The sequence below is a fragment of the Arvicanthis niloticus genome, chromosome 30 (assembly GCF_011762505.2).
Source record: "Arvicanthis niloticus isolate mArvNil1 chromosome 30, mArvNil1.pat.X, whole genome shotgun sequence".
In the NCBI taxonomy this organism is placed as follows: domain Eukaryota; kingdom Metazoa; phylum Chordata; class Mammalia; order Rodentia; family Muridae; genus Arvicanthis; species Arvicanthis niloticus.
The window spans coordinates 14,885,884-14,911,039 of NC_133438.1; the positions used below are offsets into that span (position 1 = coordinate 14,885,884).

At 40.3% G+C, this 25,156-nt stretch overlaps 1 non-coding gene and 1 pseudogene across 1 annotated transcript; both read right to left on the reverse strand.

Moving 5' to 3' along the window:
* Positions 1-13,142: 13,142 nt before the first annotated feature.
* Positions 13,143-13,714, reverse strand: LOC143440699 (U1 small nuclear ribonucleoprotein C pseudogene; annotated as a pseudogene).
* An 11,031-nt stretch (positions 13,715-24,745) lies between these two features.
* LOC143441067 (small nucleolar RNA SNORA17) lies at positions 24,746-24,877 on the reverse strand. The gene has a single exon (XR_013108313.1). It is a non-coding gene; the product is annotated as a small nucleolar RNA SNORA17 (small nucleolar RNA).
* Positions 24,878-25,156: the final 279 nt, after the last annotated feature.

Here is a 25,156-nt window from a genome sequence, read left to right on the forward strand (position 1 = left end):
AGTTAAAGTAAAATAACATTGCCAGTTGCACGTATAGAAAATGAGACAGTCGATCTTATTCCTTTCTGCTTTGTGATGTGGCCAAGGGAACATCATTGAAGGCTTTCAACACATAAGTCAGTATCCCCAGGAGCAGAAACAGCCAAGGAAGCTTTTGATCAGAGGGCTGAGCATCAAAACAGCCAACAAGACTTTGAGGAGCCATTTTGAGTAATGGAAACACTTACCAATCAACTGTAGGGTGATGAGAGATCCAAACACCCGAAGATCCAGGTTTTGGGTTTGCCACATACACCACTGTGAAGGAAGTGAACGCCACTCTGAATGCAGTACTCTGGGAGAGGGTTTAGCATTTACTTTTTCTCTTCAAGCTTATCTTTTCTTCTCAGTGTATAAAAGTGTTTATTGGACCTAAATGCCTTCAAAAATAAATTGATCCATGAAGAAAGATATAATGCAGAGCAGGCGATCTTACCCCCAATTGTAAAACGAAGTAAGGGCAAAAGCAGATGGATCAAAATGTTCTAGATTCTCTGGTACTCCTTATGCTTCAACGAGTTTTACAGCTCTGACTACATCCATAATGCATGACACAAGCAGGAACGGCTTAAGGCTTGCAAAAAAAAAAAAGCAATATAAACACCAGAGTGGATTTATTTTTGAAAAATCTATTTTTTTTTTAGTTTTGTTTTATAATCCTCCTTAACCTCTTTCTTTCTCCTTCTTCTAAACCCTTCTTTGTCTCTGGGGTGTTTGTTGTTTGTTTGTCTGTTCTGGTTTTTAGCGTTGGAATTTTTTCCTTGGGAACAACTGTGGCCTGATTCCCTTTCAAAGCATTGTTTTTATCCTGGGTTTGACATGTGATTTATAGAGTATGTATGGATGAAAATGCTCATTGAACACACCATGTTTTCATGTTCACTTTCAATCAGTCTCTTCCTATTAGCAATGCAAAAAAAATCAAATCTACTATGAGTTTAGTTGTCTGTTACAATGCATTTCAGGTGTAGGTAGAGTACGTGTGATCTTCAACTGTACACACTGAGGTAAGACAGGGAAGCATTTGCATCTATTGTATCGCTAGTTCCTCAACCTAGAACTGACCTTAATACTTTGACATAATTAAAATGTTATAAAAGCAGATTGGGGGAAAAAAGAAATGTAAAAGAAAGAAAGAAAGAAAGAAAGAAAGAAAGAAAGAAAGAAAGAAAGAAAGAAAGAAAGGAAGGAAGGAAGGAAGGAAGAAAGAAAGAAAGAAAGAAAGAAAGAAAGAAAGAAAGAAAGAGTCAAGCATTCCTCAGTCTGAAAAGTGCCTAAATCTTAACACCCTATTTCAGGGCCAGGCTTTATAATCTGTAAAGTGGGTGTCTTTGGGCAATTCACTTAACCTCTGTGACTCCCAACTTCCCCAGTTGTAAAAAAATCACTCTGTTAGTGTCTTCCATTTCTCTCCCTCTCTTCCATCTTTCCTTTTCTCCCTTCATCCCTCCAACCCTCTTTGTTCTTCCTTCCAATATTCCATGCCGTTAAGTGCCTGAAAGATTTTGCAGCATGGATACCTCAAATACAATAATGGAATCTAATTTTGAAAAAAAAAAAATGAAAAACATGAGTAAAGTTAAAAAAAAAAAACAAGCATTTTCTGAGTTACAGTTCCCCGTTGCTGTGAAGGGACACCATGACCAAGGCAACTATTATAAAGGGAAATATTTATTTGGGGCTGCCTTACAGTTTCAAAGAAGCAGTCTATTACCATCATGTCAGGAAGAACAGCAGTGTCCAGGCAGACATGATGCTGGAGAAAGTGCTAAGAGTTCTATATCTTGATCCAAAGGCATCCAGAAGATGTCTTCTGCAGGCAGCTAGGAGGAGGTTTTTTCCGCACTGGGTGGAGCTTCAAAGCCCATTCGGGAAGTGATGAACTTGCTTAAACAAGGCCACACCTCCTAATAATGCCACTTCCCCTGGACCAAGCATATTTAAAGCACTGAAAGCATCCTTAAGAAGCAACTATAAAAGCCAGGTGCTGAGGTCCACAACTGTAATCTCAGTGTTCAAGACCTGAAGCAGGGTCCTCCAGCATGAATTTGAAGCTAGGCTAGGCTACTTCACAAATTCTGCACTAATCAGAGCTACAATGTAAAACGTGGTTGTAAAATTTAGTGCCTCTGTGCAATTGAAAGTCCAAGATTTGATCTTAGGCCGTCATATTGTACAGAGAGTTGAAGAGTTCAAGATGCACTCTGCTGGATGGAAGCAATTCCAGCAGGTCAGAGGCATTTGCAGCTTCAGTTCTTTCTTTTGCATCATAGAACACATGTTATAGAATTTTCTACTGCCTGCACAGCTTTTCTAGGCTGTGCTGTCACATTCTAGGTAAAGCAACTTCAGTGCATTGTTTAATCTTTCAAAAATTAATTTTGTCATCTGCAAATACTGAAACAGAATGAAGTCTGAGTATTCTATATGATAGTATAGTGTGCATCAGCTGTGAAGACTACAAGCACAAACTAAGATCCCCCAAACAATTCAATTCTCTGAGTATTGGGAAACTTGGAATGGATTAAGTGGTTCTTCTGCTTCAGTTCTTATTTTAAAAAAAAATCAAACAAACAAAGAAAGAAACAAAACCTACCAAAATGTAGGGCTCCTTGATTGGAGGTCAGTATCTTCTCCAAACTTATATGTATTTGATGATACATTCAGTTCCTCGAAGTTGTGTGGCTGAAATCCTTATTTCATTTCTGACTGTTGGTTGTTACCCATCACTGGTTACAGGTTACACCTATAGTTCTTTACATTACTATACATTACTGGTTACACCTATAGTTCTTTACAGTGCAACCTCCATAGTCAGATCACATCAGGCATGTTTGCATTCTTTCAGCTCAGACACTCTACTAATTTTGCTTAGAGGCTCACGTGAGCTCTTCTCTGGTTCTAACAAGGTCAGAGAGGAGTTTCCATTTTGAGATGAACCAGCTAACTGATTAGTAACCTAATTGTGAGAGTAATAGCCTATTATACACAGTTTTATCCACTCTCCAGGGGTGGAAATGACACAAGATAACAGTCAGGGACTACAGAGTCAACATACCAGAAAGAATAATAATCTCTAGATAGAAGAGCTGAAATAAGATTGTTTTAATGAATACTACATAGCATGAATTTTTCATTCACCAGAATTTTAACTACAATAACGAATTCTGTCTAATCTCAGTACTATTACAAAACAGTCCTCACCACAGGGATTCTCTAATTGATGAGAGCATCATTCATGGGTCTCATGTCCTTGATTTAATAAATATGTATTGATGATCTATGTGGCTAGGAATAGATTGTCATGGTCTCAACCGTTGAGGAATTTTAGCTACTAGAAAGAACACCCCATGCCAAAAAAAGACAGAAAAACAATAGTTACTAATTCTGTTATGTAAGCATACTTATACTCACTATACATGGAATTTTAATAAGGCAACACTGACTTTGTATGGATACTTGATTTAATATTATTAAAGTGTTGGTATATATTGAAAAGACTTAAAATCAATTATGAAATGAAACTTCAGGATTTTCTAGATCCTGAAAGAATACAAGCATTTATAATGATGCCTTATGATCTTAAATTCTTTTTTTTTTTTAAGATTTATTTTATTTATGTGAGTACACTGTCACTGTTGCTGTCTTCAGACACACCAAAAGAGGGCATCAGATCCTATTCCAGATGGTTGTGAGTCACCGTGTGGTTGTTGGGAATTGAACTCAGGACCTCTGGAAGAGCTGTCAGTGCTCTTAACCACTGAGCCATTGAGCCACTGAGCCATCTCCCCAGCTCCCTCTTAAATTCTTTTTGAACTGGCTGCCAAGATCCTTGGCTACCCTAGTCTAATGATAAGTCTCAGAGTGCTGCCTTAGGTGACAATGCTAGTGGGTAGAATGTGGTCACATGTGCCCTCATGCTATTGCTCCTACTGATCGTGACCTCAAATATCCTGCCCTGCCTCCAGTGCTGCTTCAGTTAAGATTAGCTTGCCTAATTCTAACTCATAATGCAAAATAAATACATAAAACTCTAGGATAGCAAGATGGTTCAGCTGTATCAGATATACACAGAGAGCATGAGTCACCAAGTCTGACCTCCAAGTGTAATGCCAGGTTTTCTTTAGATCTGTACATAAAGCATGCACATGTGCAAACACACACACACACACACACACACGCATGCACGCACACACACAAATAAATAAATAAATAAATAAATAAATAAGCAAGCAAGCAATGGGATATAATTTAAGTAAATAAGTAACTGTAAGAAGAAAATTCTAAGCATACGTGCTTCTGGGCTAGCTCAGAGCTCTCTGGTGTCATAAACTGCTCTATCAACCATGCTCACCTCATGGTATAGGAGGCATGATTAAATTCCAGCTAGGTTATATTGTAGCCAAAAAGAGGGATTCTATTTAAAAAAAAAAAAAAAGGAAAACACCAGCATTGTCAACTTACCATCTAGAGAGATTTTGAAAATCTGATAATAAAATAGAGATAGTAATACACAGAGCAAACCTATCTTAAGATGTCACTGACCTAAATTAGACGCAAGGCATTTTCATCTGTAGGAAAGGTTGGGAAAAATCAAGCCTTAACTTCAAGGGAGCCTATGTTGAAATAACTTCAGGATTTCTATTATGAGTGGTTTCTGTTACAAGCTGTTTTTCAGAGTGTGTACATTATTGACTCTTCAATGTGATGACAGCCAAGAAATGGATTTGACCAAAAAGGGCAAGCTCTACAAGTTCTGGAACTTGCTCTACGTGACCCAGGGCTAGTCAGTTCTAGATACAGAAGGGTCTTCTCCATGACTAAACCTCAGCAAACAAGGTTTATCAAATGAGGAGCTTGATCCTGCAGTTCCAGTCTAAAACAGTGTAATTATGATTTTATGAGGGGAAAGGGAAATCTTAGAACATTAGGATTTTATCAAATATAGAGAACCAAAGGCTACCTTAAACTAGATGAAGCAACAAAGATTTATTGTAATGACATTTTTCTGATGTTCTGAAATTTAAAAAAATCACCGAAACCTCCCAAGACTTTTGGAGAAGAGACACTGAAATAACTCCTATGTAAGATCCTGAAGGAATCTTTTACGTATGGTAACATTTCCAAAAGCTCTCTTTACTTCTCATCTATGTCTTTACAAAGTAAAGTTATGCAACTCTACTCTGGAAGATTTCCCAGGATGCTACTTTCACTACAGGCAACTTAAGGGAGAGAGTGTTTGCTTTAGCACATGGATTTAGAAAGGATACATTCATTATTGTTCTAAAGACATGGCCACAGAACATGGTCACATTGCATCCACAGTCGGTTTGCAAAAAGCTGGCAGTATGGACAGGCTATAAAACTTAAATACCTTCTTGCACTGTTCCCTGTCCACCAAGAAATCTCCACGTGCTAACGGGTCTACCTTCCAAATCAGCATGGTTAGCTAGGCATCCAGTATTCAAACATATGAGCCTCCATGGGTATTCCATAGTCATACTACAAAAGTGAATATGTGGTATTTTTTGATCAATACATCATCTCTATGTCTTTGGAAGGTGAAATTATGAAAATCTATGGTCCACAGTTCAAGAGAAGAGAGAAAATAAAAATTCAATTTCCGATGAGCTAGTTTGAGAAACAGCTCATCCATTGAACTTTCACTGTCAGCCCTAACTGCACAATACAAAGAAAATAGTAAAACAGAAGCAGAGAGACGGCTCTGACACTAACAGTCTCATAACCAGGGTAAGTAGCAAATAAACAGGAGCTATATGCGAAAGAAAGGGAAGTTACTGAGAACACAGGCGCAACAGAAGTCTCTTAAGTCTAGAATTGACATGCTAAACTTTGAAAATTATGACTGCTGATTCTACCAGCAGGATAGGAAGCAAAGAGAAAAATAAGTATTGCTGTAGAGCTTTAGAATCTTAATGCCTTTTCAGGAATAATTTTAGAAGAGGATCAATTGCAGATTGTACTTATTTTTCTGTAGGGAAAAAAAGGATGTTTCTGGACGGTTAATTTGTTCGGTTTTATAGAAAGACAACAGTTTTCATGCACTTTAAATCTCTGGCTTAGTGTAAGTGATGGAAGCTTTTATCTGGTGTGTGTTGCATAACCCTGGCTAGTTCTTCCACCCAGCTGCATAAGAGCAGCCAAGGGATCTCCCTAGAGTTTCCATTCCAGCCAAACCCCAAAACACAGAGGGTTCTAAGAAATCCAGCAGATTCTGTCCTGTGTCTGGGGCCAAATCCTTCTTGGTTTTCTGTGCCATGTACGGCTCTTTAACAGTGTGTTCTCCTTGACTCAAGAACTGTTGGCAAAATTTAGAGAGGCACAGAAGACCCCTCCCCTCCAAAAAAAGGTAGTGGTCCTCCTGTTCAACCTTGGCTCTAGACTATTCAGGTCCAATACACCAAATTTAAAATGTCTTTTAATGATCAAGCCTTGTGCAACCTACTGGAGATCACCATGGGAGTGTGGAAAGATAACCCCAGGGTAATAAAGTGTTGTCATGTTCATTTTTATTTCCAGTGAATATGTATGTGAAAACGAGTACCTGGTAAGGCTAAAATTAAGATTCTCTATTCTGGTTAGCCATATCTTTGCATAAAAATAAGTGCATCTCTAATGGCACTTATAGGTTTATAAACATATACACCTTCATCTATTGAACCACAACTAAATCCATATATCTGGCAGAGTGTATATATTAACATCATATAATCAAAAGTAGACTTTTTCCTCTAAAGAATCTGGACATCCCCTTAGCTAGTTTGGATATTTGTACTGCTCTGGGATTCTTCAATGTTTTTTACTATGGCCCTGATAATTTTTATCAGGCCAGCTACACTGGGATTTCTGCCATTCTTATTTAAAAGCCCTCATTACTATTTTGAGAAATCATCTTTTTTGTATCTTTACATGTTCTCTCTCTCTCTCTCTCTCTCTCTCTCTCTCTCTCTCTCTCTCTCTCTTTCTCTCTTTCTGCTTTTGGTTCATATCTTTAGAGAGTTGACTCTTCTAATTCGTTACACAACACTTTCAGATTGCTGCATTTTTTTTAACCTTGAAATTCTTCCTCTCATTTCTTTCTTTCAATATGCCTTTTCTCATAAAGGTAGCTGGAGAGAAAGAGGGAAGGAAGGAGGGAGGGATGAGAAGAAATAAAGCAAAAGATAGAGATAAGCAGATTAGCAAGTTATTCCACAAATCTGGCAAGAAGAACTAGTTCCGGTTGGGACAACAACTTTTACATGGACTAAAACATTATACTTATATAAAGCCTGACCACCACCACTAAGGGCATGTTGGCTGAACTATTTTGCATGTAGTATAACAGAAATAATAGTTGACACGTCTAGACCCCAATGTTAGGTTCCTTCTATTTTCACAGAGGATAACCATGGAGACAATGAACTCAATTCTCAGAGTGGCCAAAGGGACTCTAACACAAGATACTACGAATGGTCCATACACACTTCTCTACACCACTTCCTCCTTTGGCTTCAGCAAGCATCCTCTAAACTTTGAGAACAAGTTAGAGCAAGGTGTGACTTGAAAGGTCCACTTGGAACCTCTGAAATGAGGGAGAGGTGAGAGAACTGAGGTATTCAACTAGATGTCTTCATGGTGGCATGGGGTGAGTGTTGTAAGAGTCAGGTATGGCTGCTGCATCCTTCTAAAGACTTATCAATTTGGAGTTGATGAAACAATGATAAGTTCGCACCTTGGAATGAATTAAGGTACAGATGTGTTCTGTTGTTTTTGCTAAAAAAAAAAATAAAAGTGCTCAAGCTTTGTGATATATATATATATATCATATATATGTAATACATATATATGTAATATATTTACATATGTGTGTATGTGTGTAATGTATATGTATTATAATATATAATATATAAAATATAAAGAAGTGATCTGTGGTTCTAGCACAATGCCATTAGGGGTCAATGTATTGCTTTGTTCATTTAGCAGAATAATAGTGTTAGGCTTTCCATCAGTTTTTAGCCACTCAGCAGTGTCAGTCTGGCATGGGCTCCATATATACATATGTGTGTGTATGTGTGTGTGTGTGTGTGTGTGTGTGTGTGTGTGTGTGTGTGTATCATGTGGTTGTGACACAAAAGATATGGCCACCTAGTGTGGAGGATACCATTTGCTGTGTCAACATACTGTCACCACTGAGATATTTGCTTTTAAAGGTAAATTTGTACAGACTCCATTTTCTTCCCAAACTATTACTGTCCTCCCACACATACTGATTCTCATGGAGCTAGGAGACTGTCCCATGTGGGTTTCCTTCTCTACTCTCAAGTGGCTCTGTTGTCAGTTTCTGGCAATCCTTAAGGCCTGTAAAAAAGTACCTGAAGAGTTTTCGGTTTGGATATTAGTGTATAAGAACTGAGAGTTTCTGGCCATTTGTTTACCTCCCACCCACACCTATGGCCAATTGCTAACCTGAGAGAAAATATGAAGGACTACCTCTTTCCCTTTCCACGCATAATGGACACTGCAGTGAGTTTTTGTTGCAGAGAATTTGACATCCCGGCTAAATTATATTGATGTTTCCTTGGCTGCGTTTTTTTAACTCCTGTTCTGTTAAATCTCGTCTTTTCCTTCAAATACTTACTCTATAAAGCATCAAGACACAAATGCTAAGGTCAGGCTTGATGGCAGTCTAGTGAATCCATCCTGAATGGGAGTAAGCAGGCACTTTTTTATTAGGTGTAAGGGCCACTCCATGAGACAGAGCCCATGTCTGACACTGCTAAGTTTCTAACACCTGAGGGAAAGCCTGATCCTGTGACTCTGCTAAAGGATCATAGCAAAAGAATGAACTCCTGGTGGCGTTCTGCTAGACCCACAGGTGAGTGCCTCTTTTAATCTTCATCAGGAAGAAGGGTTTTTTGTTTGGTTTGCTGTTTTTTGTTTTGTTTTGTTTTTTTTTTTTGTTGGTTTTGTATTGTTTTTAGGAAAGGTTGTTTTTTGTTTTGGGGGGGTTGGTTGTTGGTTTGTTTGCAGCAGATGGTGATCAGCACAAAGAACCACTACAGGATAATGTGCAGGGAGCGAGATTTTGGAGCACTCAAGCCTAAAAGGGATGTCTTTACCAAAATTCTCCCTCAAATCTCAGTGATCTATGTGGAGAAGAGGCAGAAAGATTGGAAGAGCCAGAGGTAGTAGATGGCTCCTACCAAACCGTGCCTTCCAGACACAATAGTGCCTAAAACTATTAAAAATACAAACACTATTAAAGTTAAAAGCAAACTTACCTAAGACAATATGCTGCCTTGAATAATAAAGAAATTGGTAAATTTGTACCAGTCATCTTACAAGAGAGCATCAGAGTTGGCAAAATATCCTAGCTAAGGATATTTTCTATCATATGTGTCACTCAAAAGTAATTACTTAGCTAATTAATTAATTTAAATAAAATTAAAACACCTTCCTAAATCAAACCTGAATGAGGAAGTTTTCTTTTATATACTGCACGTTAAGAAAAAGCTATAAAGAGAACGACTATCAATATTTGAGGAGTCTTACATGAACTAAAAGTCCATGAGGAGTGGGGAATACGGGTGATGTGTCAGGGAGTACATGTGATGTGTTTATATAATGCACGTTGTTCCCTTGTAGCTGGAGGCCAGAGGGCAACATCATGTGTATCCTTCACTCATTCTCTACTGTGGTCTTTGAGACACAGCCTTTCACTGAACCCAGGGCTCAGCTAGGCAGGCCTGCCAGAAAGCCACAGAGATTACCTGTCTCTATGTCTCCAGCACTAAGATTGCAGGCATGCCACACCATGCCTGGCCTGCTTTATGTTGGTTCTGGGCAACAAACTCGAGCCCTCATATCTGAGTAGCAAGCACTTTACCAAGAGAACCATCTCCCCAGACTGCCTGCTAAAGGTTTTAAAAACAGTAATGGCTCACAGTATACTTGTTTTCTAAAATTAAAAACGGTAATATTATAATTTAATCATCTAACTATAAAATACTACAAGTTCTACATTCATCATTTTCAAATGTGGGAAGTGAAACAGGGATGGTCAGAACAAGACACAAACAAAGAAGCACAGGATGTTCTGTCTCACCACATGCTCAAAGTAATGAAGTCAAGAGGCCATGCACTGAAGCCCCCGAATCTAGGAACTAGATCAAATCCTTCTTCCAGTCTGCTGATCGTCACTTTTAAGGCACTTTCAGCAATGGGCAGCTAACGCAGGAAACTGGGACCCAGAATTGAGGTTGTTGCTGTGCTCACACCTTAGCATGAGGCTTAGAAACCTTTGGAACATGTATGAGAAGAATTCACATGTTGGAAATAGGCTAGGAAAAATGCTTACAACATGGTAGGTACCTATGCAGATCGGCTAAGTGCATTTTGAATTGTGAGATGGACATGAGCCTGTGGAGGCAAGTCATGAAATACAATGGGTATGATATGTACTAGCCCAGGTAAATGCTCATGTGTTGAAAGCTTGGACCATAGCTGGCAGTGCTGATGGGATGTGAATAAATTATGAGAGTGCTAATTACATTGACAAACTAATCCATTGATAAGTTCATAGTTGGAGTTATCACCCTATGTCCCACCTGTGAACACCAAAGTCACTAAATTTTCAACTGTAGTACTTCATAATGGTTCTTATGTTCATAATTTAACACATGAACTTCTTGTGACTGTATTGAAGTGGAAGCTTCTGGTAGTGTCACATGATGCAGACGTGCTTGGTGTTTTGCTGAGGCAAGACCCGTGGGAGGACACATAGTGTTTGGAGACAGTAGAAATAGGACTCAGTGGACAGTGACGGTGTGCTTGTATAGCTAGCTTTGCAACACTTCATTGGTCTCTCATTTTCATTCTGACTGATGTTAGCTTCATTGGGAGAGACACACCAGAGAACTCCTCCTGGTATCTAGGCTGGTCCTGGTCTCTCCAGCTGTCTCGTGCTGATTTGGCAAAGGTCTGGCTGTTTATGCTGGATTGTGTCACCATTGCTGATTCACGTTTGGTATCCTGACACTACTGAACTGGACTGTTGGTATCCCGACAAATGGAGATTGCAATCACCTCAAAAAGCTACTTGTAAACAGGTTCATATCCCCTTGTCCTATTTACCATCATTTTTCCCCTACCTTTGGCCAGTGGGCTAGACCTGGGTCAAAGCATTTGTGAACTATTACTAAAAGTAGGTTTTATAAAATCTAAGCCTATACTATATTTAAACCATGTCTAGTTCAACATCATAGCAATGACCATTTTTAAAGATTTTGAGTTACGGCACAATTTTTCATTCATTATGTTTCTGTACTATCTTCAGTCTGTAAATATATCTAAGGACATTCAGTCCAACAATGTCCTATTTGCTCGTTGATAAAGGCGAGGATAGAAGCATGCCGGTGTGTGACTGACAATGAAGTAGTTTTTAGTACTAATTTCCCTTCCTAATCCAGAGCACAATAAATTAAAATAGTAATGTAGGTAAAGTATTCATTGTGTAGTTGAGTGGAAAATTGTAGCAATTGCAAGAAAGACTGTAATTTGATTAAGCAGTGCTTTAAGAAGGTTCTGATACTAGGTTCTGAAGTTCTGAAGATGATTCAGTAAAGCAGACATTATGCACATGAGAGTCAATCAGCAAATCTCAGTAATCATTTTGAATATCTTGCCACAGGATATTGTAATACAAGAAGGGTAAACTATGGAATAATAAACTTCACAGACCATGGATATAGGTAATTCAATATACTTCAGAGGCTTAAATTCATAGACAAATAAAACTCACAAACCTTTTGGAACTTACTGCTACACTTAGCTGGTCACTTGTTTCCGCCTACACTGCAGCTGTGACGATAGTTACACCAGAATCATACGTCTCCCCAGTCTGATGCCACTCACCTACAGGACACCCCAACAACGTACTTGCTAAAAGAGTGGGTTTATGACTTTTATTCTGTGACCGCAAAAATTCATGCAACTTCCTCCACAGCAAGACCTGTCATTTTGGGTAGTCTGAGGTCATATTCTGAGTCCACACTCTTCCATATTCGGTTAGGAATAAACCAGTTGTGTTTGATGTTGACAGTCTAAAAGGCATCTTTGTATAATAAAAAAATCAATGTAAGGATGAAATCTCATAACCTGCACACGTAATCCTACCAGGTGCTCTATTAACTTAGGACACATCTGAAGCATTAAATAGTGAACACTAGCTTTTCTGCACAAATATTTCTACATGCGTGCCAGGCATATGTTTGTACGCTGCTAGTTCAGACAACTAGAGTTACTGGCATGTTTTCATCCAAAAATACACCATTTACTATCACAAATCAGAATCAGAACTAGACATTGTCTAGTTTCTTGACTGGTGTGACTACAAAGAGCTGCATCTAGACCTTGCTCCACCTCAGATGCATGAGAGTCTCTAGGATGCAGTAGACAGAGATCAAGGTGAACAAATTCTCAGGGACATTCTGTCCCATGGTAAAGTCGAGTTAGAAGAGGGGAGCCTTTCCTGTGTGTGCATGTGTGTGTAGACACAGAAAGACAGTTGGTGTGGTTTTTATCTCATTCATCAAGGTTACCTTTGAATTTTCAGCTATATGTTTTTCATTTGGACTACTCACAGAGTCAGAGAATAAGTACAGGGACACAGAAAGAGGGGTGGTCATGGTAACCAAATGGCTAAAGAGACTGAAACAGAAAGTGATACATTAGGTTTGAGAAGGTAGAGTAGATGGGGGAAATTCTCAAAAAATATATCACACTGATGACTTTTTGAAAAAGTCACATAAACCTACTACCGTAGAAGGTGTGAATCTTTCTTAAAGCTCTTTGCTTATTAAATGAAAGGCTGGGGTCATAAAAATTATAGTAATTTTCTAAGTGGCAGAAGCAAAATCATAATTGTGCCTTTTCTGAGTTCATTGGGTTAACTTTGAAGCATGTTATTTTATTTATTTATTTTTATTTATTTTTTTTGTCTAATCTATAAAGAAGGTCTTTTTTTTTAAACTAAAACAGCTGACCATTTTATTTTCACGTTTCACAATGTAAGTTGAAAACGGCCCCTTTTGTATCACTTCTCCCTCCAAAAGTATTCTTTGTGTTAGGAAGTCCCTTGCCATGCATCTAGTAAACACTCAGGCTCAGCACCAAGATCTCCTGGTGAAACAGAACAAGAAATACAAAATGATAAAGAGTGCTTCTGCTCTTATCTGTCTGGCCGGGTCATGCCAGGCCGCGTGGGCACCATCATAGGTCGGGTGGGAGGTCTTATCAGTAGTGGTCTCATCCCAGGATCTGGTCCCACAGGCATCATCCCAGGAGGAGGGGGGCCCATCATTGGCATCACGGGAGGGCCTCCCATGTGGGGTGCAGGCATCATGCCAGGCCGAGGAGGTCCCGGGAGACTGGGGGTAGGTGAGATCATGGCCCCTGCAGGCGGAGGAGCAGAGAAAGGAGCCAGAGGGATCTTTCCTTGTAGAAATGCAGCCGTTGTTTTGTCAGTCAGGCTCTGGGCTTGCTCTTCCATCCATTTCTGGTAATAGTCTTTCACATTCTCTTTGTGTTTCCAACCACTGCAGTGTGTCTTCCTCACAGACGGAGAATCATGGGTAAAATATGTACCACAGTCGTCACAATAAAACTTAGGCATGATGCTCACAGGCCGTTGGCTAGCCGGGTCCAAAGATGGTCTTGATTAGAAGCGACCCATTGCTTCTATGATAACCCCTTTGGCTACTATTCATTATATATTTAAAATATTTGGGGCTCAGTTTTCTATAATATGCTTGGAATGTTTCTGTATAAGTACATGAAGAATGTTAACCCATAATTTGTTTTAGGACAGTTCTTTGGGTTTTTTTTTTTTGGCGGGGGCGGGGGGGGGGCATTTTTTCTGAGACCAGTCTTGGTATCATTTTTTTTAAATGACCACATAAAACAAATTAGAAAATACTTTAGTTTTGTAAAGGCTTATTGTGTTTGATATTATTTTCTCTTAAATATTTTTATAGGAAGTATAGGAAGTAAGCAAGTTAGCCACAGGTTAACTTGTGGAATTTATTAATAAAACTTTCATACATAAGAGATAATAGGGACATTCAGACTACCCATTTCTTCTTGATTTGAGATTGAGGATAAGGAATATCTTTTATAGAGAAATCTGTCAATCTCCACATTTCCTGGCCTAGAAAGTCTTTGAAGGCACTAAACTACAAAGCTTGTAGACCCATCATAATACTTTTCAGGGTAATTATCCTTCTTGAAATAATAAAGGTAAGAAAAACTTCGGCAACTTCAGATTCCACGTGGTTTGAATGATGTCCACAAATCTCTTACAATAATATACATTTGGCAGTATATGACTCTTATCTTCACATACTCTGCACACACACCCCACACCACACAAGGAATCTACAACCTGGTAGCAACCTACCTGAATCCAGCTGCACAGACATCAACTCCAAATGAAGAACTAGATTTCTCCTTCTCTTTATGACTGCCTAATTTAGATATTTTAACTAAATTTATTCTAAATACATTGTCCAAGGGTTGAGAGTGTGATCTGGCCTAGACTGCTTCTGGGTGCTTTACTCAGTGAACAGAGAATCTACTGTTTACCATCTTATTCCTGTTCATAACTGGGTAGGTACATGCCCCATGCGCTATGAGGAGGAACATTCACAATAGAGAAGTAGAAATGTGACTTGTCAGTTGACACAAAAAGCCACTTACACTGCTCCCCTTGGCTCTCAAACTTCTCTATCTCTTGAGCTCCATTTAGGAAGACAGTAATTGTGTTCCTCGATCCCTTCATCCATGTGGCCTGTTGTCATCTTGACAGAATAGTTCTCATCTGTACCATCACCTTGATTTAAAAAAAGGTTTTTTTCTTGATTTCCATTCTGTATGAGCTTTGATTTTTTTTTTTCTTTAATAGGAAACCAAGGATTTGGAAATATCTGGCCTAGGTCCTAAACACTGTCAAGACCTCTCAGAAATAATTGGTGCTTCATATCATGTATACATTTTTATGTTGTTTCATTTGAAAAGTTAAATACTACCCCTGTTTCTTCTTATCTTTCTTTTGTTGTTCGGTTGTTTGGTTTTGTTGTTGTTTTTGAGAGAAAGCCTTCTGTTACTTCAGCTGGACTTGACATCTTTGTATTGCTAAGACTAGTCTTGAACTCTTGATCCTTCTGCTGCCACTTATCAGATTGCTACAAATACAGGTATGCATCACCTGTATGATGGTTTTTCAGTCATCATACAAACTACTCACTTTCCAAGTGTCCCATTTCAAATTCCATTCTTCTGTTTACATATATTGAATTATATTTTAATCTATTTTCTTACTATTATTTATTGTGTATTTATTGTATATATGATTGTGTATATATAAGATCTTGCATATATAAATACATTGTATGATCATATATACATATATATACACATATACACATATGAGTGTGTGCATTATTTACAATTTTTATATACACATATACATACACATTTATGTATACACACACACACACATATATATATATATATATATATATATATATATATATATATATATGACAGTGGCAATGCAACATTAACCAATATATGTTTTAATATTTTATGTTGACGTTTGGTCTTTTGTTATCTATTGTAATGCTATGTGTGGTCCCCATGACCTGACCTGGGTGTCCAAGAAACAATAGAATCCACAGGTAGACCTTGCCCGCAAATTATTTCTGATCGGTAAATAAAGATGTTAACAGCCAATAACTGGGCAGAAGAGACATAAATGGGGTTTGGGTTTCCTGGGCTTGGAGCAAGAGGAGGACCACAAAGAAAAAAGTGCAGGAGGAGGAAGAAGCTTCCCTGGGTTAGAGTTCAAGAGAACATGGCCCTGAGGGCTGGTCAACTAGAGTTAAGAACAATTCAGATGAAGCCAAGTAAGTAATAACGGGATTGTCGACAGGAATGTAGATTCTAACCCCCAGATGGCAGGCAGCCCAGCTCTTGTGCTGTTTAAAGCTAATTGCAAATATAAAAGTTGTGTCTGTCTCTATCCACGAACTAAATGATCATAGGCAGGGTAGAAACCCCAGGACTGGATTAAATAATTTCTGCAGCAATATTAGTTATATTTTTATTTTGTGTGTATGGAAGAGGGGGTGTGGGAGAGGGAGAGAGAAGGAAAAGAAGAGGAAAAGGGGGGGAGGAGAAAGAGGAACAGTATTCCATGACACCTGGTAGAGGTAAGATGACAACCTGTAGTAATCCCTTCTCTTCCATCATGTGGGTGAAGACTCTCAGTCTCAGGTCAACAGGCTTTGTACAAGCCACTTCATCTGCTGAACCCTCTCAACAGGCTCTAGTTTTATCTTTAATATCATCTATGTAGCCCGAGAGTCCTGGAACTGTTGACCTTCCTCAGGCTACCAAGTGCTTGTGTTTCAGGCACGTGCCAACACTGGCAGGTTCTGATACCAGATTTAAGCTTGTACATTACCCAAAGACCATATAATAGGAAGTCCGCATTCCACTCCTTTCCTTTCTCTTGTATTTAATGCTCACATCCTGTCACATATTTTAACCTATAAATGCTTTATATGTCACAGCTGCTATGTTTGCTTCACACAGTCTCTATCTTTAAAGGTAATGAAAAGTGCATTTAATAACACAATATCCATCTTCTGTTTGTGCTTTTAGGAGCTTTCCATTGCTTAGATTAAATCCAAGTTTCCTTCCAATGACACTTTCAATCCGCCCAAGCAAGTGTCTTTTACAATTCTTGGTGCACATGTCTGCTGGCAAGGAATTCTTTTAGATTTTTTTTTTTTTTTTTTTTTTTTTTTTTTTTTTTTTTGGTCAGAAAAGAGCTTTATTTTACTTTGGCATTTGAAACCCAGTTTTGCTGACTTACAAATTGTGGGTTGACCATATTCATTTTCTGAGCTTTGATGCCAGTGCTCCACCCCATTTGGATCAAGAAGAGTCTACTGTTACTCTTAACTGTTCTTTGTAGTGTTATTTCTTCTCTGACGGTTATTAGAGTTTCTTTGGTTTTGTTGTTGTTGTTGTTTTGCTGTTGAATTATGATGTGTTTGGACATATTTTGAATGATTTTTATTGAACTTTCTGAATCTTTGTATTTATAGCTTTTGTTAAATTTGGTGGGTCATGTTGATATTTCTAACACCTCCTCCTTCACTTCTTTCTTCTAAAATGTTAGCTGCTTCACTTTAAGTTACTACATATTATACTGCTGAGCACTGACCCCTGATGAACTTTGAAATCACTTTGTTTCCTCTCTGTCTTCTTGTAGCTCACTTCCACCATTGTCTGTGTGTTTACTAATGGTCTTTAATCTCATGTAGTGTATTTTTCATCTCAGTTGATCACACTTCACGTCATATTCTATCTTACTCATCATTTCATGCCATGTTCTACCTTCATAAACACATAGGTTGGATTTGGAAGAGTACGAAATACATTACCACAGATCTTGTCATTGCTATCCTTTCTGGGTTCATTTCTTTTTCTCTTAGTTAACTCAGGTGTTGTTGTGTGTAATTTTAAAAAGCACACTTGCTCCTTGCCTGGTCTCCTTGCCAGGTACTGCGATTTAGCCCTGCTTTCTCCTCCTCCTGCCCTTATGTCATGGAAGGCCGAATAACTCAATGGCTGGGCAAAGAATATCCTGCCTCATCCTCCTTAGCCTCCGCTGCCAACAGAGGCTACAAACATTCGATGCCCCAAGAGACCTGTATGTCTGCCACTCCTATCTGCTCCACAGCCTCTTCCAAACTCCCTAATCTCGCTGCAACCCCTCCTCTTGTTCCTGGGACCTGGAAAACCCACCTCTTTCTCTTCACCCAGTTATTGGCTTCTGCCATCCTTATTGACCCAATCAAGAAACAATTAGGAAACCAAATTTTCTTTATCAGCTCCTCCCCCTACAAGGTTTTCCTGAACTTTATGGTAAAATTTTCACTTTGATCTGTAATAAATATTGTGGGTTGTATACAATTGTCTTTTCTCGTCTCTACGTTTCTTGAAATTGTGGTAGCCTTGTTCTGGAATGTAACTGGTAATATGTAAGTTATAAGATAGTTAATTAAGATTTTGCTCTCCTTGGGTATTTGTATATAGTGTAAAATCTGTATTTTCAAGCTCTGCCTCTGAGCCTCATTCAGTGCCCCAATGACCAATGACCAAGCAGTCATTTCTCATTAGCCAAACTACTACTAGTGAAAAAATTGAGTTTCCCTGACAGCACAAACAGCTGTATCCACCCTGTCTTCAACTTAATACATCTTACCTCATTGTCAACACACAAAATCATTCAAAATAGCCAATCACAACCTGACTCGGGAACTAATAGACACCCCACCAGCCTTCCTGAAACAGCGAAGCCTGCATCTACTGTGCCTTGGAATCTTTTTATCCTCAAGACACATTTCTCTCATCTTCCATGGCATCCAGTGACCAGTATACCACTGCTAACATCATCTGCCTAATATCAGACATCAGTGTTTGGGGTGGGTGGAGGGGGTTCCTCTTTCACCAGTACAGTAGATAGGAGGTCATAAGAATAGCAGCTAATCACCATGTCCCTACCCCCACTTATTTGGCACCCTTCTGAGAATTCTACCCCAATGCACTTTGCAATATAGAGTCTTTACATACCTGCTTCTAGGAATGAAGACAATTTCCAGTCCTGTGTAACACTGGGAATTATTCTGTTGGTTCCCTGGTTGTGAGTCACACTGGAATCCTTGGGAAATTATCCTGTCACTGTGTGCAAGTCACTTCTCGGCTGAAGTCAGTAGATTCTGAAGAATATGCAACACACTTTCTCTGACCTGTTCTTTCATTAACTAACCAAAATGACTTTCTTTCCATTTCTTTTTGTTGTCTCTTCGACTTCACAGTCACTGGACTCTGCATTCTAGACCTGCCTTTAACATGAAAATTGCCTTTTATTTTGGTTTTTTTGTTGTTGTTGTTTTATGAATGAATGAATGAATGAATGAGTGAATGAATGAAAAACTAGCCACTAGGGAAAAGGTTAACGACTAAACTGTCATTTATATCTTTGGCTAGAGGGAAAATCCATTTTCTCCAGTGGAGTGACCCTGCGCAGATCAACCCTTGCAGGGCAAGACTCGTGTTCAGGAGCAGTTAACTTCTTATGTCTGTGGCTTTATTTGGTTACAATTTGGTGTGGATTTTCTTTTTTTTTTGCTTGTTTGTTTGTTTTGTATTTTGTTTTGGTTTTTTAAGTTTGGGTGTTATTTTTTCTTGTTTTGAGGGATATTGTTTTATTCACTTTTGTTTATTTAAGAAAGAACTGAAAGTTGGTGGGTAGGGAGGAGGAGAGGCCCTGGAGGACTTGGAGGAGGGGAAGAATATGTTTGAAATACATTTAAATCTAAAAATTGTTTTAGATATCAAAAAAATCTGATAAAAAGCTAGAAATTCAGAATGCATTAGTATGCGTTTGTATGGAAAATTAAATGAGCAGTATTTGCTTTAAAAAAGGGCATTCATTTTATTTTTTACAATATTTACAATTAGACAATTTAGGTAACAGAAAATGACCATTTCAACAATTATACCTCTGCAAAGTGCCAGTGCATTTGTGGAAATAGTCATGTCGGCTCTTGAGCGAGCCTGTTACTCTTTCTCCCTGAAACCTTTTGTAATATTCTGGTTATAACTTAACATCCTTGGGTGGTGGTTGCTGTTGTTGTTGATGATGATGATGATGGCAGTGATTGTTGTTGAATTTTTTTTACAATTTCATTGTTTCTTTGTGAATTTCACCTCATGCAACCCCATCCCACTCACACCCCTCAAACCCACTCTTACAACCTCCCCCAAACAGAGGGGAAAAACTTCATTGTGGCTGTAGTGTGTCACAGTGTGTCCCACAGTATTTCCCTTTGTCAACACGTCTTTGCTTGCAAACGCTCATTGTAATAACTCAGTCTTGTACTAGGCCTCTGGCTTCTACTATACTATCAGGATAGGATCCTTTCTGAGACTTCTCTCAGATATCCTGTTCTTGTCCTGTATCATGAAAATCCTATAGTTTTGGAGCTGTAGGACCACCACCTTCATATACTCCAACAGTTCATTGATGAGGTAGTTGTTGTTTTAGTCCAATTCAAACCTCTGGATCTGGGCCCAAGAAGTATCTGAGTTTGTGTGACGTGCCAAGCTCCTGACCAGCAGGAAGAAAGACACGCACAACTGTTCCTTCCAACAGCAATTTACTCAGGCCTTGAAAGAAATGGGTGAGCCCCGGGGCGATCTGATGGCTCCCTCCTCCTCCTCCTCCTCCTCCTCCTCCTCCTCCTCCTCCTCCTCCTCCTCCTCCTCCTCGGGTGAGCCTTATATCCCTGAAATGACGTCCCAGCACGCCACATCACGCCACTGCAAGCCATAGGCTCGGGCCTAGCAACGTCAGGTCAGGCGATTGCTAAGTCCTCCCATCTCTCCGCCCAGCCAGGAGTTGTACTGCTCTGGTGCATCCGACAAGCGCCATCTTTAGGGCGCACGGTGTCGGTATGGCTCTCCACAGTTCCCCCTTTTTTATTTTGTTGCAGACACAGTACGATCAAGCAAGACTCTTCGTTAGGAGTCCAGCGATCAAGAACTGGCAAGCAAAAAATAAGTACCACATTCTCCTGGGTGCAATGGGTTAAACCCTCCAGTGTGCAAGAGCTGTGGCACCAAATGTATCGGAACACCCTTCCCTGTGCAATGGACCTCAAAAGTCCTAGGGGTGCAAGGGCTGTTCCGACAAATACTGGGAATGTTTAAAGCTTAACACCGGCCAACCACGCCTGTGGTGACACTCCTTCATCAAGGGCATTGAGAGCTCAGACTACCAAGGCCATATCCCTACGTCTGGCTCTCACCATACAGCATATGCAGAGCAAACACAACGCACTGGTTGCCATTAGGACAAAAGCCAGCACCCCTATTCTCGCCCATTCCTTCAAATGATAAACTGCTTGAAGGATCCACAAGGATAGTCCGGATGCCAGTGACATATCAACTCGGGTAGAATTAATGATGGTCTTGCATCGGGGAGTCAAACCCTTGGGACCAATTGCCTGCTGGCTGTTGAGACAGAGCTTTAGACAAGTTAGCTGCTAGAGAGATATTATCATAAGGGATTGAAGTAACACACAAACCACTCAGTTTCCTGCACTAAATCAATTCTTTGATTCCAAAGCTTGAGTTCATAGATGAACAACAATGGAATTAAAAAAAAGTGAAAGAGAAAGGTTGGATTGAAAATTAAAATGTTTAAGTCAACATTGATTTCCCGCCCCCGACAAGGATATTTCAACTATTACCCAAAAGTTTGGTGGCACATTCTTTAGTAGTAGGTCCTTAAGGCAATATATTTAAAACTAATTTACAATTTGACTTGATGTTAGCTATTTTAAAACATCACCTCAAAATAGATGCTCAAAATAATGCCCTCATAAGCCTTTTGAAAATGTTCAGATGTTTCAAAAAAATAATGGTGACTTTATTACAGCAGTGCTCATTAGCACCACTGCTGTTAAAGGCCTACCAAGTTTCCATCAAAGACACCTATTTCTTAAGAGCTCACCACAGAAGATCACATTGGCTTAACCAGTTCAGTAGTGCACAAAAAGGCAGTCTTATCATAGGTTGCTGGTGCTTTTTTTTTCTTGTACTACATTATCAAAAAATTCTCATTGCATCTTCAAAATCCAACTGCTATAAAGGAAATCAAATCACCTCATGACTTAGAACAAAGTAGAGACATCTGCAGCTATCATGAAATTGCCACTTTTAATAGGAAAATATGATTCTTGATACAGATTCAAGTTATTTTCAATTTCCTTTGCTTTTATAAGAGGAACATTATAAGCTGTACTAGAGTATGTTAGTAACTCCAGTAATTCTCAAAGAATAGTTACATTTCTTCAAAATCTATTCAGAAAACTATGTCCCTGCACCTTTAAAAATTTACCTTTTTAAATGAGCTGAAAACTAAACTATACAGATACTTCAGGGGTATTCACTCTCTACTCAAACTTTTCAGAAAAACTGTTTCTAAAAATTAACAATGCAACTAGGCTTTCAGAGGACATGGTAGATCAAATTAACATGTTTTCACGTTGACTTGTTTTATAGGTTTTCTGAAATCCCTGCCCCTTTTTTCAACCCAAACATCCTGATATAAATTCTTCTAAGTGTTTAAATATGTGCCATCTTAAAAGGAGGAAAGTTGGTATTATTGTAAATGCACTTCTTTTTTCCTGTGACACAATTAAAACCCAGTGTTATGTAAATTGGACTTAAAATAATCCCTGGCCTGAATTAGACTTTAAATCATACTATATTTGGTATGCTGCCTGTGTCAAGATTCTCTCTCTCCCTCTCTCTCTCTTTCTCTCTCTCTCACCAACACACACACACACATACACAGACACACATACACAAAGCTGCCAAGCAGAAATACATATACACCAAAGTTTCCATACTCGGCCCAAAACTGGGAACTTATACTTTCCCTTTCCCTTTCTCTTACTGCTGCCGCTTCACTGCGAACCTTAATCGTCTCCTTCCGAGAGCTTGAAAAAGGAATTGGACCACACTTACCGGTCACTTACCAAGCGCTTGCCCTGATTGCTTGAAGGTTCTGGAACTCTATCCTCGAACCCGCTCTTTAACGAGACAGGTTCCCCATACGGGCCACCAATTGTGACGCGCAGAGCTCCCGACCAGCGGGAAGAAAGACACGCACAACTGTTCCTTCCAACAGCAATTTACTCAGGCCTTGAAAGAAATGGGTGAGCCCCGGGGCGATCTGATGGCTCCCTCCTCCTCCTCTTCCTTCTCCTCCTCCTCCTCCTCCTCCTCCTCCTCCTCCTCCTCCTCCTCCTCCTCCTCCTCGGGTGAGCCTTATATCCCTGAAATGATGTCCCAGCACGCCACATCACGCCACTGCAAGCCATAGGCTTGGGCCTAGCAACGTCAGGTCAGGCGATTGCTAAGTCCTCCTATCTCTCTGCCCAGCCAGGAGTTGTACTGCTCTGGCGCATCCAACAGGTGCCATCTTTAGGGCGCGCAGTGTCGGTGTGGCTCTCCACAAGTTTGGTCAGCCTGCCATCTCATCACCCTCAGGGCTGAGGTTCATCTGCAACCCCAGCAACCAGAACCATCTCTACCCTGCTGGCAGGCAAGGGCAGAGCCTGCTCTCCCAAGTGTGGCTGTAGGTGAGGGACAGGGTCAGCTCTCCTGCTCTCACGAACCCAAGGCCAGCTCTTCTGCAAGGGGTGAGGGTTGGGTAGGGCATCCCTCCCATGCTGCTGCACAGCAGACAAGTTGTGGGGCCAGCTCTCCCACACTCATACTCTCAGGAATGACGTATATGATGCCTCTGCCATCAGGGTCAGCTCTCCTGTGCTGCCTAGGTGAGGTGCAATGCCTGCTTTCTCAAGTACTGATGCAGGTAAGGAGGTAGTGCCAGCTCTCATGTGTTCTGCGCCCCTTCCGAGTCCCCTCGCCCTCAAGAGAGACACAGGAGGCAGTGTTCGGGTAGTTACTACAACGAGGCTTTATTCTTGTATCAGCTGAAGCGGAAGACCCCAAGCCCGAAAAAAGGCACTGCTTATATGCACCCTAGAGTGGCGTGTTCACTTCTGATTGGCTGTTCACTCATCACCCCATATTACGCCCCGGGATGGGTAGTGACTCGGCGCGCTTTCGCCTCTTGCACCTGCGCAGTTTAGTTGTTTACTTGTGGGAGCACCGGATGCCAGCGCCATCTTGTAATGGCGAATGTTGTCACTGCTCGCCGCGGCTCCCTACACTCATGATCTCATGACCCAGTTGGAGCCAACTCCCTGCCTGCCACCAGTGATGGGGGCAAAAGGGAGGGGGGATCTCTTCCTTGCTGATGCCACTGCACAGCAGACATAAGGCAGGGCAGGCTATCCTGCATTCATGTCCTCAGAGGCAGGTCTCCTGCCAACCCTAGGTGTTGAGGTGTAAGCAGGGGGAGTGGTAGAGCCAACTTACCCACACTCATATCCTCAGGGCAGCTTACCTGCTACTCCTGCAATGTGCAGGAAGGCCTCTATTCAGAGTACTGCAGCTAGCTAGAGACAGTGTCAGCTCTCCTGCTCTCATGTCCCCAGGGTCAGCTCTCCTACGATGCCTTGGTGAAGGGTGGGCCAATTCTGTATAGCCCTCAGACATCAATATGTCCCCCAAAAGCAGCCCAGACCTTTGGTGGTAACAGACCTTTGGTGGACCTGCTGCTACAGGTCCGTGAACCCAAATGTGGCTCTCAATGACAGCTCAGGCCAGGACCCCATCCTGGTCTCATGTGGCTTCACTGGCTACTAACATGAGGCTATTCCTCACTACCCTCGAGTCTTTAGTTCTGTCTGTCTTCATTGTGCCCACATTCTTCTGCTTCTCTTTTTCTTCCATTCCTCCACCACTTACTTGGTCTTCTTAGTGGACCCCAAGGTCTCTGGGTGCCTGGGGTCATTTCAGGAATGGTTTTGGGAGTGCTATGCCCTATTCATGAATTATGGTACTGGTCAGGGGTTATCTCAGGCACAGTCTGCCTTCTAGGCCTACAAGGTGCTGGACTGGTGGTTGTCTCAGGCTTGCATTTTTCGGGAATATTAGACTCCTACTAAATCATTCAGAAGTTCACAAGTCTCACACAGGTAGACATGGCCTCTCTCTTCTCTGCCACCTACTGACAAACACAGGATTCAGCAGCCACAACTGCAGTGCCTCTAGGGGTACAACCTCTTTGTTTTCACACCTCACTTTTTCCATGCAGTATTATATACCAGGAAGATTCTGGTGGGGAAAAAACAATAGAGAAAGCACAGTCTTTGGTCTTCAGACATTTGTGATGCTAAAAGGAAAATAGACTTAATGACTTTGAGTTTTAGGTGAAAAAGTGTAATTAAGACTAAGTAAAGAAGGTGGTCCAGATTTTCTGGGAGTTGTGTGTATCTTTGGTTCTTATTTACCTTCATATATCCAAGTAACATATTAATATGAGTTTTTTCCTTGCTTT